At 43.5% G+C, this 19,589-nt stretch overlaps 7 non-coding genes and 1 pseudogene across 7 annotated transcripts; 4 read left to right on the forward strand and 4 right to left on the reverse strand.

Annotated features, from left to right (window-relative positions):
* The first annotated feature begins 656 nt into the window (after positions 1–656).
* LOC132896551 (U5 spliceosomal RNA) lies at positions 657–773 on the forward strand. The gene has a single exon (XR_009656082.1). It is a non-coding gene; the product is annotated as a U5 spliceosomal RNA (small nuclear RNA).
* A 151-nt stretch (positions 774–924) lies between these two features.
* On the forward strand, positions 925–1,118 carry LOC132897717 (U2 spliceosomal RNA). The gene has a single exon (XR_009656366.1). It is a non-coding gene; the product is annotated as a U2 spliceosomal RNA (small nuclear RNA).
* Positions 1,119–2,590: 1,472 nt separating this feature from the next.
* On the forward strand, positions 2,591–2,663 carry trnar-ccu (transfer RNA arginine (anticodon CCU)). Its single transcript has one exon. It is a non-coding gene; the product is annotated as a tRNA-Arg (tRNA).
* Positions 2,664–8,187: 5,524 nt separating this feature from the next.
* On the reverse strand, positions 8,188–8,378 carry LOC132898920 (U2 spliceosomal RNA). The gene has a single exon (XR_009656602.1). It is a non-coding gene; the product is annotated as a U2 spliceosomal RNA (small nuclear RNA).
* A 4,261-nt stretch (positions 8,379–12,639) lies between these two features.
* LOC132898894 (U2 spliceosomal RNA) lies at positions 12,640–12,766 on the reverse strand (annotated as a pseudogene).
* Positions 12,767–12,947: 181 nt separating this feature from the next.
* LOC132896296 (U5 spliceosomal RNA) lies at positions 12,948–13,062 on the reverse strand. The gene has a single exon (XR_009655993.1). It is a non-coding gene; the product is annotated as a U5 spliceosomal RNA (small nuclear RNA).
* Positions 13,063–16,610: 3,548 nt separating this feature from the next.
* On the reverse strand, positions 16,611–16,725 carry LOC132895804 (U5 spliceosomal RNA). Its single transcript, XR_009655843.1, has one exon. It is a non-coding gene; the product is annotated as a U5 spliceosomal RNA (small nuclear RNA).
* Positions 16,726–18,735: 2,010 nt separating this feature from the next.
* LOC132895763 (U1 spliceosomal RNA) lies at positions 18,736–18,899 on the forward strand. Its single transcript, XR_009655830.1, has one exon. It is a non-coding gene; the product is annotated as a U1 spliceosomal RNA (small nuclear RNA).
* The last annotated feature ends 690 nt before the right edge of the window (positions 18,900–19,589 follow it).

Raw genomic sequence — 19,589 nt, forward strand, 5'->3', positions numbered from 1 at the left:
ACAGGGTTCACGTGTGATTCATGAAACGTTTGTATCTTGCCAATCACAGCGCAAGAATGATTGGGCATTGATAAATGTTGTGGGTGAAAACCATTGTCATTTAAATATCACAATCCTAAATATTATCGGTTTAGAAGCGTTGCTCCTTGACTTTACGACATGGAGAGGTGTAATATGGTCAAGAAGAGAAACTTATCTGCCTTCAGAATAGAAGCTTTAACATCACAAATCCAATGGAATAAATTATTTCTATTTGGCAGCCTGAATAGTAGCTTCACAGGAAGGCAGGAAAATGTGGTATGGAAAGCACTTACTGCTGTGGTCAACAGTGTTCCTGTCAATAATCAAACTCCAGCTGATGTTTTCATATTTAATTTATAGGCCTACATCCATGATATTGGACAGATCACACAGCACTCAACTGTTCCTTTTCAAAATTCAACACCCCCACACCCCACTTGCTTATCTATCTATCTATCTATCTATCTATCTATCTATCTTTCTTTCAAAAAAGTTCGTTGGTCAGACATTTCTCTGCCTGTGTGCAATCGCTAGCAAAGCTGTAAAGGTGTAAGAGATTGGCCCAGGCCACCTTACCCTATACCAGCTTTCTGCACCTCCAATCCAGTGTCACTAACCTGATCCAGTGTTAAGTGTAGATCAGGTTTCTCTTCATTGACGCATAAATCTTTTGCCTTTTACTAAAGATTTCTGTGGAGGCTTTGCTCTGACGGAGCTGAACATTTTTGGTCAACAAATGTTAGAACTATTGATCTTTTTGCGTTGAAGCACTCGCCTGTCTCACACACCCCACAAGCCGATGTGTCTCTTCAAAATGATCCAGCTGTTGGTGGCGGAGTCTGTGTTTACCTTTCTGGATTTTAATATTTGGAAGTGGTATAAAGCTATTGACTGCAGTAAGTTATCACTTCTCAGCCTTTTGGTTAAGATCAAGTGTAGTAGGTGTTCTTATCAATTTAATATCTGATATGTTCTCTAAACAAGGATATTATATCAAGCAAAATTTTTTTAGAATGGTTGGTTGGAATAGGGGCTTGTTCTTTTGGCTACAGCCATCAACATGATGTTATAGTACCTCCAGGAATGGTACTTTGTTCAAAAAAAGTTTTTTTTTCTTTATTTAACACACTCTTTTTAAATGAAATTGATGAATAGGTTTTTTAGAGTAGTGATTTAAAATAGGAATTTGGTTCTTTTATTCAATATGCTCATGTGGTATTATAGTAGATTTAGGAATAGTTACCTTATTTTAGAAAAGAAAGAAAAAAATCTTTATTTTACCTGCCCTAACTTTTTCCCTATTTTCTGGTTTTCTCCATGCTCAACAACACAGGTGTAGAATTGGGTGTGGGTGGTATGGGTGTGTCCCTACCAATATTTCTGATTGAAGAAAAAAATCCCGCCCCGTGCGCGGGACACAAAGGGTTACTGTAGGTTTCCACTGGGTGAAACACCACGCCCAATTCACTCATGAATATTCACTCTGGGGGCGTGGTCACGAAAACAGCAAGCCCATGTCAATTAGCAAGTGCGGTTGCAGTGCAGTGAGCGGCTGCTCGCGAGCAAACTGTCCTTGAGGAATGTAGCATTAGATTAGCTTGTAAAATGAATCAGTGAACAACAGTTCGGATTCAGTGTGTAAAAACGACAACAGATGAATATGACTGTTTTCTAAGTTTGTGTGGCATGTAAATAACAATCCGACTTGATATCTACAACAACTGGAGTTCATTAAGGTCACAAAGACATTATTAAATCATATCAGATTGTGCTAATGTTGGCTAATATTGCGCCGAGTCTTGTTTGTGAAGTGCCTGCAAACTTTAGCAGCCCGCTAACCCTGAATTTGAAGCGCTTCAGTTAAGACCTGCAGAGCCCTGACCAAGTTCCTGTAACATGACACATGTAAACAACAACAACAACAACCCGATGGTGATGTGGACATTGTTCGTGACCCAGACACCTTTTAATCAAATCAAACATTTTCACAGAATCAGCAAAACAGCCTCCGCCATCTTGATCAGAAATGTTTGGTTCCTCCGCCTCTCTTTTGAAAACTTTTTTAAGTGTGTTCTGAATTGAAGAAATACATTTTACACAATTTCCCTTGACCAGAACACTATGTGTGCTTCAGCAGAACCCTGTCCCTCCCTCCCCCCTGCGCTCTGGGCTCAAGGACACAACAGAAGGGCAATAATATAACAACAACCAATCAGAATTCAGATACATTCTGTTGTTGCCAAGTAAAATTATAACCTTACAACATATCAAAAAAGTTCTCGAGCGCTCGTGCTATTTTACTGTGAGACCAATCACTATACACATAGTGTATAGTGAATGGTCTCACGGTAAAATAGCACGAGCTATTTTACCGTGAGACCAATATTATGGTCTACCCATAATACTGAAATGTCATTACGTTGCAAGCGTTTGACTTTGGTGCAGACCCAGCAAATTATTTCAAACTGAGCAAACACAAAAGAAGTTTCTATCGCGGAGATGAGAGATGGCCGAGGAACGAGCCTAGCTATTTTTGAGTGGCTGCCCTTTTTCATCTTGCTGCAGCAGAGTCCCAGTGGCCTAATGGATAAGGCACTGGCCTCCTAAGCCAGGGACTGTGGGTTCAAGTCCCACCTGGGGTGTGAGGTCAGCAGAGTGGCGCAGTGGGAGTGTGCTGGGCCCATAACCCAGAGGCTGATGGATTGAAGCCATCCTCTGCTAGTTGGTGGTCCTTTTACTCCAACGTTTTCCAGAACACAGCTTTTGCAGGCTCCAGACCCACAGAAAGTGAGAGGTCAGCAGCAGGAGCATGCCAGGCCCGGAGGTCGATGGATCGAAACCATCTTCTGCCGAGTCTGCCAAATTTTACTCCAACGTTTTCCGTGACCCAGTGATTGTGGGTTCGAGACCCCTGTGGGGTGTGCAGAGTGGTGCACCGGAAGCACGCTGGGCCCAGAGCCCAGACGCCGACACAGTCCGCTGCTCTTTCCAGCCACTTTTCTTCCCAAAATTCCCAGCAGAGGCAATAAACGTCATCTATCTGTCTTACTAGAAATTTGGTTGCTGGCCTCGAAAATTGTCCATCAGGAGGCCTGATTTTCAGTGCTCTGTCACTAGTTTGCCATTGGTCAGTGCTTTGTATCACGCAGACAGGCACATGGGCATTATGGGAGTGAAATAAGGCCCACCGCATCTACCAATTGTTGTCACAGTATGTTACCCATGTGTACGACTCACAGATCAGAGCTCTTTGGGCAGCAAAGATCCTGGTCAGTGAATCAGGAAAAATCAGAGTGATTTCATGGTTTTCTAACTTTTTTCCACATGTTCTTCTTAAGCACAAGACATAAAACGTAATTAATCAAGTGCCCTGAATTGTACACGTACAGTCGTTCATTTTCTGTACCCATGAGCTATCTCAGGGGTAATCCAGACACAATCACACCTCTGGGCTATTCAGAGTTTTCGCTTGACCTTCTCTAGGTCTAGGGACTGGGGCAGGAACCCGGAGCACCCGGTGCAAATCCTCAAGGCACGAAGAGAGCGTGCATGCTCCAGGCATAAAAGCTGCCGGTCACCCACTAGGCTCAAGCCCAGACCCTGCTCGGTGTGAGTTGACACTGCTAACCACCGCAACCTTATGCGGCCTATGTAAATTCAGTACAAAGCTGTGCTTTCCAGTGTAAAATCGCTTGGCTACAACTGGCAGTGTACATGCTTCCAAAGAAAAGTCTACTTACTTAAGTCGGGGTAAAATGCCTTGTGAGCAATTTGTGACTGGAATGAGGACGTGCTGACATTAAAGTCGGACATTGCAAGCGTTTGACTTTGGTGCAGACCCAGCAAATTATTTCAAACTGAGCAAACACAAAAGAAGTTTCTGTCGCGGAGATGAGAGATGGCCAGGGAACGAGCCTAGCTATTTTTGAGTGGCTGCCCTTTTTTGTCCTGTCGCGGCAGAGCCCCAGTGGCCTAATGGATAAGGCACTGGTCTCCTAAGCCAAGGACTGTGGGTTCGAGTCCCATCTGGGGGTGTGAGATCAGCAGAATGGTGCAGCGGGAGCATGCTGGGCCCAGAGGCCGATGGATTGAAACCCTCCTCTGCTAGCTGGTGGTATTTTTGCTCCAACGTGTTCCAGAAGACAGCTATTGCAGGCAAGCAGTGGGCAAGGAGATGTTGTGATTATTTAACAGATTGTCAGCTACACAAGAAATCCTGCCTCAGCCAGCCCCAGGATGTTTGTGTGCCGCCAGCAGCCTTCCATCCCCTGCCCCTGGCCCAGTGGTTTGAGGAAGTGCATGCTAAGGATGGTTTCGGCCATGGACCTCCACTGTGCGTTTGGATGTGTTCCACTTCATGAGGTGGTTCGCTGACGGTCTCACCACAGAACACCATCCACTGTATGGTACGTTCTGTTCTAAATTGTCAAGCATAATTTTTGAGTGGGACAAGCAGGATATCTGTCATCTGAAGGAGGCCAAGCAGGCAGAGCTGAAGAAGAAACACCCTGGCTATGAGCCAACAGATGCTCAGGTGTTGGCAACCATCAGCACAAGTGAGCTAGCGAGGCACTGCCGCAGGACAACCTGGGGGATAGAAGAGACCCGTGCACTCATCAAAAGTCTGCTTGACTCCATGTGGCAGCTGGTGGACAGCACTGGACTGCACCTCATCAATCACAAGAGCATTCCTCGAGTGTGGGAGACACAGCAGAAACACCTTGCCTGCATCCAGGATCCACCAGGAGTGCAACTGTACACCAACACTGGGTCGGGGTGGAGAAAGGGGACAAGACACTTGATACTATTTTTTCCTCTTTTTCTCTTCTTTTCCCCCTTCTTTCCCCCCTTTTCTTCTTTTTCTTTTTTCTTTTCTTCCCCCTTTCTTACAGTCCATTATGCCCCTCGCCTGGCCGGGAAGGCAGCTATGCCAGCCACTATACCACCAACGCTGCAGGCCTACCCTGGGGACACATGCCTAAGTGCCAATGCTTCTGTATTTGAGGCCCAGGCAACAGCTGATCAGGCCAAGAGCTGTGGTTTCTGTAGTGTAGTGGTTATCAAGTTCGTCTAACAGGCGAAAGGTCCCCTGCTTGAAACTGGGCAGAAACAGCGGTGGGTTGGTTTATTTATTAATTCATTTTTTGAGCGACTGCTGAGCTGTGATCTCTGCTCTGACCGTGCCAACTACAGAAGCAAGTGTTTGCTTTTCACCAGCCAAGGTATGGACACATTTGCTGAACAATTCTTACACAGTGACTCTCCAGTTCTCTGTTTGTGGACAAACATACACCTGTCGCTTGTTGCCAACGAAAGGAAAACACGCAGGAGCCTGTGTTGTTCACGGCTTCATGGGTCGAACGTGCGCAGGGGCAAACTGATGTCATTCAAACCTGCAAACAACTACTTACGGTACGTTGGTCGTGGAAAGCGGAAGGAACAGTCCTCAGTCACCTCCTTTTTTTCTGTCACCTCCTCCTGTTTTCTGCTGTGCAGTGGTTTCCCCTTGCACCTAACAAGCGAATAGACGCTCCTGAGAAACCTGGCAGAGCCATGCTTTGCCTTTTGAGCTCTGCTTTCGTTAACGTCCAGTTCTCGCCTTGCTAAGATCAGGTACTCTCGAAACAGCCAGAAAGACAGACCCTTAATGTGACCGGATTGCTTTCTGTGGATTAGTGGTTGTCATGTTCTCCTACGTGCAGACAACCGTCGGGACAAAACCTCATTTGCACGGTTTCCCTGCCTCTCTGGTTTTCCGTCAAGGTCCGTGACGGCTGCTTTAAAAACAAAATCGGGCATTATCTACATGTCTGTTGACTGTGGAAACATGGACATTGCAATTCATCACGGGGAGGTGGTGTTCTCAAATACCACTTGGTTGCTTGTTTACGGAGTGAGGTCAGGTCAACAGGGCTGCACACGGCATCAGAACGCTGCAAATTGGCATTGACACTAAATGTCACTTGAACAGCCTTGAAGGACACACCCCTTAGGAGGCATGCTTTGGTTTTAGTTTTGTTGCAGAATAAATAAAAAAAATCGTTAAAAACGTGCTCCAATTTGCAAAACAGACGAAGCCAGAAATGCCAAATAACTTTTAAGCATTTCGCATATGATGTCACTTCTCTGAACAAACAGTAACTTACCAGGAACGCGTTCGTGTAATGGTGGACTCAAAGAGCCAAACTTTACCAAATAAACAGAACATGTTCTCATATCATCTCTAGCCGCTTTATCCTTCTACAGGGTCGCAGGCAAGCTGGAGCCTATCCCAGCTGACTATGGGCGAAAGGCGGGGTACACCCTGGACAAGTCGCCAGGTCATCACAGGGCTGACACATAGACACAGACAACCATTCACACTCACGGTCAATTTAGAGTCACCAGTTAACCTAACCTGCATGTCTTTGGACTGTGGGGGAAACCCACGCGGACACGGGGAGAACATGCAAACTCCACACAATAAGGCCCTCGCCGGCCATGGGGCTCGAATCCGAACCTTCTTGCTGTGAGGCGACAGCGCTAGCCACTACACCACCGTGCCGCCCGCAGAACATGCTCCTGGTCTCATATTAAAATACAATTTAGACAGTAAACTATTAAACATGTCTAGTCTTATCAGGTATAATTCCCAGGGGTAATATAATTTTCAGAAGACTGGCATTTTAACGGAAACAAAGGGTTTGGGACGTGACAGCTTGCTTTACCAAAAGGAGCATACAGTTGAGACAGTCTGTGTGTGTGAATTCAGAAGCCACAAAGAAAGGCTTCAGAGGTTCCACTGAGATTTGAATTCAGATCACTGGAGTCAAAGTCCAGAGTGCTAACCATTACACCATGAAATTAAGACATAGCCAAAGACTTGTTTTCACTGTCAAACCTTTGTATGATATAATGAAATTCCAGCAGCACATGATTGAAGGTTTTACCTGAAATCGTCAACCTGTTGGAAAAAAAATTCTCGGAACCCTGACTGCTGGCTACATGGTTAATCATTCGTTGTTGTTTGTATTAATTTCTAGTTTTGTAATTTATCAATCAATGTCAACAGGCAATTGACATTGTAACCACATGATAATCCAAGTCAAACGTCACATGTCGTTCCACGAACTAAAACTTAATATTTTTACATCTAAAAACATAAAATACCTACTGATATTGTAACATGTGGCAGATATTCACAACAAACTGAAAAAAAAAATACAAATTTATCTGAAAAGGCATGCTAACTGAAGCTTCCATTTTCACTCACATGCAGGCAAAACTCCCGACAAGCATTCACTAAACACAGACCATGAGCATAAAACCCATGGCCCGTTAATAACCTGCGATAGCAAATATCAGAAGTGGGATTCAAATCCACACCTCCAGAAAAGACTGCAACCTAAACACAGCACCTTACACTACTCAAAATCTAGGTTATACTTAACCAGGTTAGTGACACTGTATTGGAGGTGCAGAAAGCTGGTATAGGGTAAGGTGGCCTGGGCCAATCTCTTACACCTTTACAGCTTTATTAGCCATTGCACACAGGCAGAGAAATGTCTGACCAACGAGCGTTTTTGATGGAAAGAAAGAAAGAAAGAAAGAAGGGGTTGGGGTGTTGTGTGATCTGTAGCCTCGGTCACAACCGGCCGTATGTGCTCCTACGGCCGGTCTACGTGCAAAAAACGCAAGAAACGCACGGAGGGTGCGCGTGTGACGTGCTGATTTTTGAGCGGTAGACTGGCTGCAGACCGGCCGCAGAGGTTCTTTGTCATGTCAAACAAACTCTACGGGCGTTTACGTTTTTTTCAGGTTGCAAGACAAACTTACGGCCAACGCGCATCTTTCTCCATGAACAAAAAAAAAAAAACGCAGCGATTTGGGAAACGCCAAAAAATCGTACAGCCGGTTGTGACCTCGGGGAGAGAATTACTGCAGACTAATGGCCCAGTAGCTTGTCGAACATGGAGAAAACCAGGAAATGGGGAAAAGGTCAACCCAGCAAAGAAAGAACTTTTTTCTTTACTTATTTTTTTAACAAGACAATTTCTAGATCTACTACAATATCATGTGAACAGATAGAATAGAAAAAGCTCTATTCCCACTCATTACTTTAGAAAACTCATATATTAGCTTTATTTAAAGAATATATCAAATAAGAAAGCTGTTTCTTTGCATTTAGAACAAGGGACTATTCCTGGAAATACTATAAAACCAGATTGATGAGTGGAGCAGAAGAAGCAAACCCCAACTCCAGCTCTTTGGTTGAAAAATCTAATTAATATAACATTTTCAGTTAAATAACATGTCAGATATTAAAATAATAAAAACAAACACTATGCTTCATCTAAAACAAACAGCAGAAAAACCACAACGTACTCCTGTCAATGGCTTTAAATATACCACTTCCAAATATTAAAATCCAGAAAGGTAAACACAGATAGACTCCACCCCCAACAGCTGGATCCTTTTGAACGGCGACATCGCTTTGGGCGTGTGTGTGTGGTTTCCATGCAAAAAGTTCGACATTTCTAACATTTGACCACCAAAAATGTGCAGCTCTACCAGAGGAAAGCCTGCAAAAATAAGCTGAACTCATTAACATTCCTCTCCCCGGAAATCTGTAATATATAGATTGAGGCACTGCCTAAAAGCCCATCTGTTTCTGGGTTGTAGAATTTTCTTATATCATAGCCAACCTCATCTCATCTCATTATCTCTAGCCGCTTTATCCTTCTACAGGGTCGCAGGCAAGCTGGAGCTTATCCCAGCTGACTACGGGCGAAAGGCGGGGTACACCCTGGACAAGTCGCCAGGTCATCACAGGGCTGACACATAGACACAGACAACCATTCACACCTACGGTCAATTTAGAGTCACCAGTTAACCTAACCTGCATGTCTTTGGGGGAAACCGGAGCACCCGGAGGAAACCCACGCGGACACGGGGAGAACATGCAAACTCCACACAGAAAGGCCCTCGCCGGCCCCGGGGCTCGAACCCAGGACCTTCTTGCTGTGAGGCGACAGTGCTAACCACTACACCACCGTGCCACCCTATAGCCAACCTCTCTTGTTTTATTTCTTTACCGTTATAGTTACTATACTGTTTCCTTATGTTGTACAAAACAGACACAGAAAGAGAATAGCTCTGGCCTGATGAGTAGAGTCAGGGCACTGATTTTATTTACAAATTTGATTTCACCATTGCTGAGACAAGAATGCAAAAAAAAAACATATTGGAAAAATAATATCATATTAAAAACTAAATATAATACAATGAATCCGCTGCCCGGTACGAAACCCCGGGATAAAACCCCAGTGGGATTAGAAACTCCCGGGAACGGACTCCTCGTCCGAATGCAGCGCATGGAGCTCCGGGGATTCGAGCTTTAACTTTGAAAAGATGATTGAGGTTTTGTTAAAAAAAAAGTGCAATTGAGGAAATATTTAAAACACTCAGCATCAACATTATCAGCATACTAATATTAAGAAATTGTGTTATGAAACTAGAAAGACCATTAAAGAGTTTTCTAGAGTTATAGTTTGTTTGTAAAAGATGAAAATATTGTTTTCGAAGTGTGCACATTTTGCACGAACCAATGGAAACTCAGGCATGGTTCCAGAGAGCAACGAGCAGGCCAGGAAGGGCAGTTGGGGGGGGGGCTTGCCGTAGTTAGTTGGACAAACCCTCAAACACAGCAGGGGAATTAGCACAAGTGGTACAGTGCTTGCTTAGCATGTAAGCGCTAGTGAGCTTGAGGCCCACATTCTCCAAAACAGTAACTGCCATCTTGCTTGCTTTTAACAGAGAAAAACTTTCTTGTCATCTTGCAAACCATCTGAATCATCTGCACTTTCAGCCAAGTCAAGATCAAATTTCTTTTGCCACATTCAAAGCAGCACATCTGTGAAAACAGTCAGTATTTGGATTAAACCCACAACCTTGGCACTGTTTGCAACAATGACCAAAATCAACTAGCTGCATACTACTTTTCTGCTGATATGCTCCTCTGATGAGCTCCGAATGTTAGCTAACACAGATTCCTTTCAGTTTGCTTGTCTTTATTTCCTGAATTGCTGACTGACCTCAGTATCTCCGACTCACATTTTTCAACAGGGTTGTCATATTCCCACCATCCACTATGAAATTCTAACTCTTGCTTGTGTGCAAAGTCAGCTTAGACAGCTTTTACAAAGTGAAAATATGATGTTTACCTGCTTGTATTAGCAAGGAGGTCCGGGTTCGAGCCCCGTGGCCGGCGAGGGCCTTTCTGTGCGGAGTTTGCATGTTCTCCCCGTGTCCGCGTGGGTTTCCTCCGGGTGCTCCGGTTTCCCCCACAGTCCAAAGACATGCAGGTTAGGTTAACTGGTGACTCTAAATTGACCGTAGGTGTGAATGTGAGTGTGAATGGTTGCCTGTGTCTATGTGTCAGCCCTGTGATGACCTGGCAACTTGTCCAGGGTGTACCCCGCCTTTCGCCCATAGTCAGCTGGGATAGGCTCCAGCTTGCCTGCGACCCTGTAGAAGGATAAAGCGGCTAGAGATAATGAGATGAGACCTGCTTGTATTCTTAAACCTGCTGATGAAAAGCTTGCATCTGTCCTGAAAAGGCACTTTTCACCACCTTCTACCCAACTGCTGTCAATGAACAATGAAGCAACAAATGCTTCCTGAGGCATGCCCCAAAAGTGTGAGAAGCATGCCAGGGACTCCATGTCAGGAGATTGGGTTGTTTTAGTGGCAAAACCCTTGAAGCTCACCAACTGATATTCAAGCAAATGGGAGTCAGAATACACTCCCCCAGAATAATATCCACTTCTGGGCAATCGCTCACTTGAAAATAAACAAACAACCAATGGAAACTCAGGCATGGTTCCAGAGAGCAACGAGCAGGTCAGGAAGGGCAGGTTGGGAAACTCCCGGTATTTAGCTGGACAAACCCTAATCAGCTGCTGGGGAATTAGCTCGAGTGGTAGAGCGCTTACTTCGCATGTAAGAGGTAGTGGGATCGATGCCCACATTCTCCAAAGCAGCAACTGCCACCTTGCTTGCATTTTGGAGAGAAAAACTTTCTTGTCATCTTGCAAACCATCTGAATCCTCTGCACTTTCAGCCAAGTCAAGATCAAATTTCTTTCGCCACATTCAATGCAGCACATCTGTGAAAACAGTCAGTATTTGGATTAAACCCACAACCGTGGCATTGTTTGCAACAATGACCAAATCAACTCATTGCACACTACTTTTCTGCTGATATGCTCCTCTGATGAGCTGTGAAGGTTAGCTATCACAGATTCCTTTCAGTTTGCTTGTCTTTATTTCTTGAATTGCTGACTGACCTCAGTATCTCCAACTCACATTTTTCAGCCAGCTTGATATTATTCGGGCATTACGAGCCCAATTGTAGTAAAGGAAATTGGGAGGTGCCTGACCCCCACTGTCTTTTGACATCTGTAAGGTTTTCATCCTTCTCCGAGGTTTCTTTCCATGCCATATAATTTTTGACAGAGATCCTTCAACATCTAGACTGACTTTCCTATTCATCTTAAGTGGCAACATTTGCATAGGGTATAATATCTTGGGAAATATATTCATTGTAATCAAACTTACTCTACCCCTCCAAGACATCAGACGATCAAACCACCTGTTAAGGTTATCTTTAATAGATGCTACAATTGCTTTATCTCATCTCATTATCTCTAGCTGCTTTAACCTGTTCTACAGGGTGGCAGGCAAGCTGGAGCACCCGGAGGAAACCCACATGGACACCATGCAAACTCCGCACAGAAAGGCCCTTGCCGGCCACGGGGCTCGAACCCGGACCTTCTTGCTGTGAGGCAACAGCGCTAACCACTACACTACCGTGCCGCCCCAGCCTCCAACTTGTTATAGCTAATTTTATACCCTGAAATCAGGTTAAATTTTGCCATATAGCAGGCTCTTACACTGGGCTTTAGGCTTTCTACATACTTTCTAGCAACTTCTGTCTTCTTACTACAAATTTTTTTAGTCAATCCTATTACAAAAATCAAGATTTTTTTCTTTTTTGCATGAAATGCAAGCATTGTTTGTTCATGGAAATCAATATCTCTAATATTGCACACATCCAGAACTTTCATGGTTTGGTGGCATCGGTGAGAACACTGTATTGGAGGTCCAGAAAGCTGGTATAGGGTAAGGTGGCCTGGGCCCATCTCTTGCACCTTTGCAGCTTTGTTAGCCACTGCAAACAAGCAGAGAAATGTCTGGCCAACAAGCGTTCTTGATAGATAGATAGATTAAAAAAAGAAGGGGTAGGGGTGTTGTGTGATCTGTTTAATGAAAAAGTAGGGAAAATAATTACTGCAGACTAACAGTCCAGTTGCTTGTTGAGCATGGAGAAAAGTTAAACCAAGCAAAGAAAGAATTTTTTAAGATAACTATTTCTAGAACTACTCCAGCACCATGAAGATGCATAGAATAGTAAAAGCCAGCCCTAACACTAATTTTTCACTATAAAATATCCATCTACTTTTCTTATAAGGAAAACACAACAAACGTTGAAATCATCTATTAAAGAAAAAAAAGGTATCTTTCTTGAACAAAAACTCCATTCTTGGAAACACTTCAATACTATAGAATAAACCCCTATTTTAGCTCACTGTTATAAAAATTTGCTTGATATAGCATTCTTATTTACAAAATATATCAAATATTAAACTGATAAAAACAGATACTACACTTGAGCTTAGCCAAAAAAAAAAAACCCAAAAAGCGATAGCTTGCTGTGGTCAATAGCTTTAAATATACCACGTCCAAATATTAAACTCCAGAAAGGTAAACACAGCTAGACTCCGCCCCCAACAGCTGGATCCTTTTGAAGAGGGACGTCACCGTGTGTGTGTGTGTGCGTGGGGGGGGTGTTTCGATATTTCTAACATTTGACCATGAAACATGTCCAGCTCTACCAGAGCAAAGCCTGCAAAAATAAGCTGAGCTCATTAACATCCCTCTCCCCGGAAATGTTTAGTAAAAGGTGAAAGATTTCCGCGTCAGCGAAGAGAAACCTGAGCTGCACTGAACACTGGATCAGGTTAGTGACACTGGATTGGAGGCTGTGAGGCTCTCAGCCAAGGGCGCAGGCTTGGTATTAACATTGGTGGGTACAGAAACCCAATGCCAACCTCCAGTGGCGCCAACTTCGGTCAACATTAGAGTCACAATATTTTGCTCCGTTGTGTTCCAGCAAGCATGGTGGTGTAGTGGTTAGGGCTGTCGCCTCACAGCAAGAAGGTCCTGGGTTTGAGCCCTGGGGCCGGCGTGGGCCTTTCTGTGTGGAGTTTGCATGTTCTCCCCGTGGGGTTTCTCCCACAGTCCAAAGACATGCAGGTTAGGTTAACTGGTGACTCTAAATTGACCGTAGGTATGAATGAGTGCGCGAATGGTTGTCTGTGTCTATGTGTCAGCCCTGTGATGACCTGGTGACTTGTCCAGGGTGTACCCCGCCTTTCGCTCGTAGTCAGCTGGGATAGGCTCCAGCTTGCCTGCGACCCTGTAGAAGGATAAAGCGGCTAGAGGAGATGAGATGAGATGAGGTGTTCCACCAAAAGAGATCCATCATCTCTCCAAAGTCCAGACTTTTAAAATTTGAAGTTCAGAATTGTACTAACTCAATAATAATAACAATAATCAATTCATTTGATTAATTGCAAATCTTGCATGTGATGATTAACTCATTCTACCAATTTGCAAATGTGTTTTAAGCGAATAACGCGGGGGTGGCCAACCCGCGGCTCGCGAGCCGCATGCGGCTCTTTGCCTGGTGTTATGCGGCTCTTACATTCATATCAAAGTTTGTGTTTTTTTTTTAATGTGCGTGTGCGCTTTGCTTGAGTTCAGTATGGTATTTTAATCAAATGCATCTTCGCTTTGCTTGGGTATATTACGGTATTTTCAGGTCATGTCAAATGCGCATGTGCATGAGATAATCGCTACGTTTTTGGGCAAGGTGTATCTTGTGTCAAGTAGCCTCTCAAAATGGCAATGAAAAAATGCACAGCAAAACGAAAATATGAAGACGAACATAGGACATTTTTAACAGAGTGGGAGAGTTTATACTTTTTTGTTGAACGTAATGGCAAGCCATTCTGCCTTATATGTCAGTCGTCATTAGCTCATTTCAAAGCTTCCCGCCTCCCTGAATAAGCAAGGAGCCAGATATGCAACACTAATTGAAAACCTGCACGAAAGCTTTGTAACCCGGTTCCGTGATATACAACTGAAAAGGCCACAGGTTACGTTCCTCGTCGACCCATTCAATGCAGAGATGGACTGTTTGAAAGCCCTGCTTGTCACAGATGAGGCTGCGGCTGAGTTGGAGATGATCGATCTTCGTGAGGAAGACCAACTGAAACCTGTTTTGAGGGAAGGCACCATTGAGTTTTGGAAAAGTGTGCCATTGGAAAAATACCCGAATGTGAAACGGGCTGCGCTTAAGATACTGTCAATGTTTGGGTCAACATACGTCTGCGAGTCTGTGTTCTCTACCATGAAACACGTGAAGTCAAAGCATCGTTCTGTTCTGACTGAAACCCATGTGAAAGAACTGCTTCGAGTGGCAACGACGGAATACAAGCCAGATTTGAAGAGGATTGTTCAAGGCAAGGAATGTCAGAAGTCCCACTAAGCAACATGCATAGTAAGTGCACACAATATTGATTGCTGTAAATGACTGGCCTGTGGTATTAGTACTGACTGAAGGAGTAAATTTCTCTCATGTTGGTGTGTGACATTTACTATTAATCTGGCTGAGCAGAGGTGCGTGTGTGAGAGAGAGCGAGGGGGGGGCGATGTTCATGTGCGGTCATGTGTATGGTGTGGCTTTTTTTTGGTAATGCCATGAGTCCCACTAAGCAGCATGCATAGTAAGTGCACACAATGTTCATTGTTAAAAATGACTGGCTTCAGCCTGTGGTCTTAGTACTGTAGGAGTAAATATGTTGGTGTGTGACATTTACTATTAATCTGGCTGAGCAGAGGGGGGTGTGTGTGTGTGAGAGAGAGAGAGAGGAAGGGATGGGTGATGTTCGTGTGCCCATGTGTATGATGTGGCTCTTTGCGGTAATGCAGTAAAAAATGTGGCTCTTGGTCTCCAACTGGTTGGCCACCCCTGGACTAGAGCATGACTATCTGATACCACCTGCTGCTTGAACACGCGAAATGGTTATGTGCTACGGTAATATGCATCCCCGCAGAAACCAAATAGGCGGAACAAAAATCCAGTGGGCGGAACTAACATTTTGTGGGACATATCGGTTTTATTATTGTCCGGCCCTGGGGTGGCCAGGGCGGGGCCAAGGCATGCTCTGGGGTGACCACGGTCCCTCCTGGCTCCCCCAGCTCCACCCCTGGATATAGTCATAGAGAATTGATATCTGAATAGTTGAAGTAATAAGTAATATACAGTGTATGTATGTATGTGTGTACATATATATATATATATATATATATATATATGTGTGTGTGTGTGTGTATAAGGAAGCTCAATAATCAATTTATATTGACTAAAGTAGAGGGATGGGATTAAATATGTTTTTACTTCAGCCCACTCCTTTTTGGACATGTAAACTCAAAACTGCTTAGTGTGTCCTTGTTTGTATTTTTGTCTTGTTTTCTTTTGTTTTGATTTTGATATATTATTATTACCTATATTATTTAAGGTTTATTTTCTAATTTAGTGGCTTTTTACGTGTTCCTGTTGCAAATGCTGTTTTGTTTTTCTTGTTATCTGCTTATTTATTCATTGTTTGTTTACATGTTTGAAATAAACTATCATCATCATCATCATCATCACTGCAACCGCACTTGCTAATTGACATGGTAGCCAAAGGTGCTGCTGTTTTTGCGGCCACGCCCCCCAGAGTGAATATTCATGAGCGAATTGGGCGTGGTGTTTCGCCCAGTGGAAACCTACAGTAACCCTTTGTGTACCGCGCACGGGGCGGGATTTTTTTTCTTCAATCAGAAATATTGGTAGGGACACGCCCACACCGCCCACACCCAATTCTACACCTGTGTTGTTGAGCATGGAGAAAACCAGAAAATAGGGAAAATGTTAGGGCAGGCAAAATAAAGATTTCTTTTCTTTCTTTTTTAAAATAAGGTAACCGTTCCTAAATCTACTATAATACCACATGAGCATATAGAATAAAAGAACCAAATTCCTATTTTTATTCTCTACTCCAAAAAAACCATTTATCAACTTCATTTAAAGAATGTGTTAAATAAGGTGAAAAAAAACTTTTCCTAAAACAAAGATAGAAGTACTACAACATCAGGTTAGTATACGGAGCCAAAAGAGTAAACCCCTATCCCAACTTACATTGATTAAAAGAGATACTACACTTGATCCTAGTCAAAACGTGGAAAAAATGATAACTTACTGTAGCTAATGGCTTTAAATAAACCACTTCCACATATTAAAATCCAGAAAGGTAAACACAGCTAGACTCCGCCCCCAACAACTGGATCCTTTTGAAGAAAGACATCGCTTTGTGAGGCGTGTGGGAGATGCTTCGATGCAAAAAGATCAACAGTTCTAACATTTGTTGACTAAAAATGTTCAGCTCCACCAGAGCAAAGCCTACAAAAATATGCTGAACTAATTAACGTTTCTCTCCACAGAAATCTTTAGTAAAAGGCGAAAAATTTATGCGTCAATGAAGAGAAACCTGAGCTGCACTTAACACTGGATCAGGTTAGTGACACTGTATTGGAGGTGCAGAAAGCTGGTATAGGGTTAGGTGGCCTGAGCCAATCTCTTACACCTTTACAGCTTTATTAGCCATTGCACACAGGCAGAGAAATGTCTGACCAACGAGCATTTTTGAAAGAAAGAAAGATAGATAGATAGATAGATAGATAGATAAGCAAGCGGGGTGTGGGGGTGTTGAATTTTGAAAAGGAACAGTTGAGTGCTGTGTGATCTGTCCAATATCACGGATGTAGGCCTATAAATTAAATATGAAAACATCAGCTGGAGTTTGGTTATTGACAGGAATGCTGTTGACCCCAGCAGTAAGTGCTTTCCATACCACATTTTTTATTGATAAATGAGGGTTATTGCATCATCCTCATTGGTATAGTGGACAGTATCTCCACCTGTCACGCCGAAAACTGGGGTTCGATTCCCCGACGGGGAGACTTTAAAAATTTCTTAACTTGTGCAGCAGGGGGATGGAGTGGTTCACACTGTCGCCTCACAGCAAGAAGGTTCTGGGTTTGAGCCCAGCGGCTGGTGGGGGCCTTTCTGTGTGGAGTTTGCATGTTCTCTCTGTGTCAGCTCTGGTTAACCCCACAGTTCAAAGACATGTAGTTGGGTTAACATGGGGTGGTGTTGGGCTGAAGTGCCCTTGAGCATATGTATATAAAATGTGTATGTATGAATAACCACATCTTGTGTCAATTAAATCTTATTAATAGTAACAGATCTAGATAAATCCAGTGACTATAGACCATACTTTAATATGGCTAAAGTCAATGTTAATGTCAATTATAACTATTATGAATTGCCAATGGTAGACCCTCTGATGAAGTTCTTCTAATAATATTCTATTTCTAAGTCTAGTAAAAGTCAGACAAAAAAAAAAGTTTTCTGTGCTTTTAGCTTTTAGGTAAATATCAGAAAATTGAGTTAGCTAATTTAATGGATGCCCACTAACCTATCTTTGCGCATGGAGTGTTAGCAAACCTCCCTTGTGATAGTGAGAACTGGCAGCCTGGATTTTTCCATTGGCTCGCGCGCTCGACCCCCAATCCAGTGTTGCTTTGGTTGGCCAAATTTATGAGGTTGCTGTGGGGTACTAAGACTAGACTAAATAACAAAATTAAATGATTCAGACATCCCTAGTCTCCCGGACACTCTGGGAGTCTCCCCAGGAGCATGTAGACAGAGACAGGAAAGGCAGGAGAAACTTGATCTAAGTCTTATTTGGAAAGTTGTAAATTAAATTGTAATGACTGGCTATTGCTGATATGTGGTTTGATGTTGTGACATGTAAGTAAGTATAGCAAACAATTGATTTGATTGATGTAGATTTATGGTGTGAGATGTAAAGAACTATTGTTAATATGTGAATTGATGGTGTGAAATGTAAACAAGTAATGCAAATAATACTGTAGATTGATGAGATGTAAATAACTATTGCTAATATGTGAATTGGTGGTGTATATTGTGAATAGGTTTTACAAATTACAGTGTAGATTGATGGTGAAACATAGGCTTAATAAATTACCAATATGTGCACTGATGTGAGATATAAATAACTAGGCCAAAAGCTGATAAAATATGTATTAAACTGATGGTGCGATAAATAAAAATGTTTTGAGAGATATTGACCACTGTGAGTGAAGAAGAGCTCCCCCTCCTTACAAAAGCCAATTTAACCACTGTCCGACCCAATGGATTTTTGACCAAAATGCTCAGAACGGATCAAACTTTGGTGCGCGAACCAGAACGGAACCCGTTCCCTGTTGGTGGAAAACGGTGACGGTCGGTGCAAAGTCTTGTCGGGTCCATATCTTGTCTGACCAGTAGAGGGAGCGCACATGAAATCACCACCAGTGTCTTGTGCTGACTTGGAAGAGGAGGGGCCAAAAATTATGCAAAACCCTGCTCGGACGCTTTGCCTGCCCTCACGGAGCGGCCTACACCCTTGCAGGGTTACATCTCAGCCAGGCAAAGAAGTTCATACTTACCTGGTAGAGGCAACACCATGATCAAGAAGGTGGTTTGCCCAAAGTGAGGCCCAGCCATTGCACTCCGGTTGCGCTGACCTTTGTGAGTTCCTTAAATGCAGGAATCTCAACTGCATAATTTCTGGTAGTGGGGGACTGCGTTTGCGCTCTCCCCTTTTGCCTAATTCTGTGGGAGTCAAAGATAGAGCTGTTTGTCTTTCTGAAGTTTTTCTTTTCTTTGTGTTCAGATGTTTTATATCAAAAGCTACTAACTGCTTTAAATCTTTGAGGAGCTAGAAGGGTTATGCTCTTAAGGGTAATGTGGAAAAACTCTCTTTGGTTCTGTGTATTGCTGGGTTTCTGAGCACTAGAAAACAGGTTTTGTTCAGGCTTCTTTTATCCTTAGCACCCAGTTAGGGTTTCCACGAGTTTTGAGCAGAAAATGGTTGTTGAGGATGCACCGTTGACAGAGGAAATTTCACCGGGGTTGTGCAGACCTTTGCGAATTCCTCAAATGCGGGAATATTGACTGCATAATTTCTGAAAGTGGGGGAATGCTTTCCTGCTCTCTCCTCTTTCCCATAACCCTGACAGAGTCAAAAATAGAGCTGGTGGCTTTTCTATCTATCTATCTCCTTCCTTCCTTCTTTCCCCTCCCCTGATGTTGTGTGCTGGAGTGCAAGTTGCACGATGTGTTTGAAGTCTTATGAAGACAAGTGGGCTCAGGCACCAAAGTGCAGCATGTGGAGAAAATGTAGCTGGCTCCGCATGTTGCTGTTATTTTCGCTCTGCTCGCACGGCTTTCCGACCACCAGGGAACGTGTTCTTGAACGGGTTTAGGTCAGGCTTCTGGGAACCTTGGCACGA

Source organism: Neoarius graeffei, chromosome 1, assembly GCF_027579695.1.
Source record: "Neoarius graeffei isolate fNeoGra1 chromosome 1, fNeoGra1.pri, whole genome shotgun sequence".
Classification (NCBI taxonomy): Eukaryota; Metazoa; Chordata; class Actinopteri; order Siluriformes; family Ariidae; genus Neoarius; species Neoarius graeffei.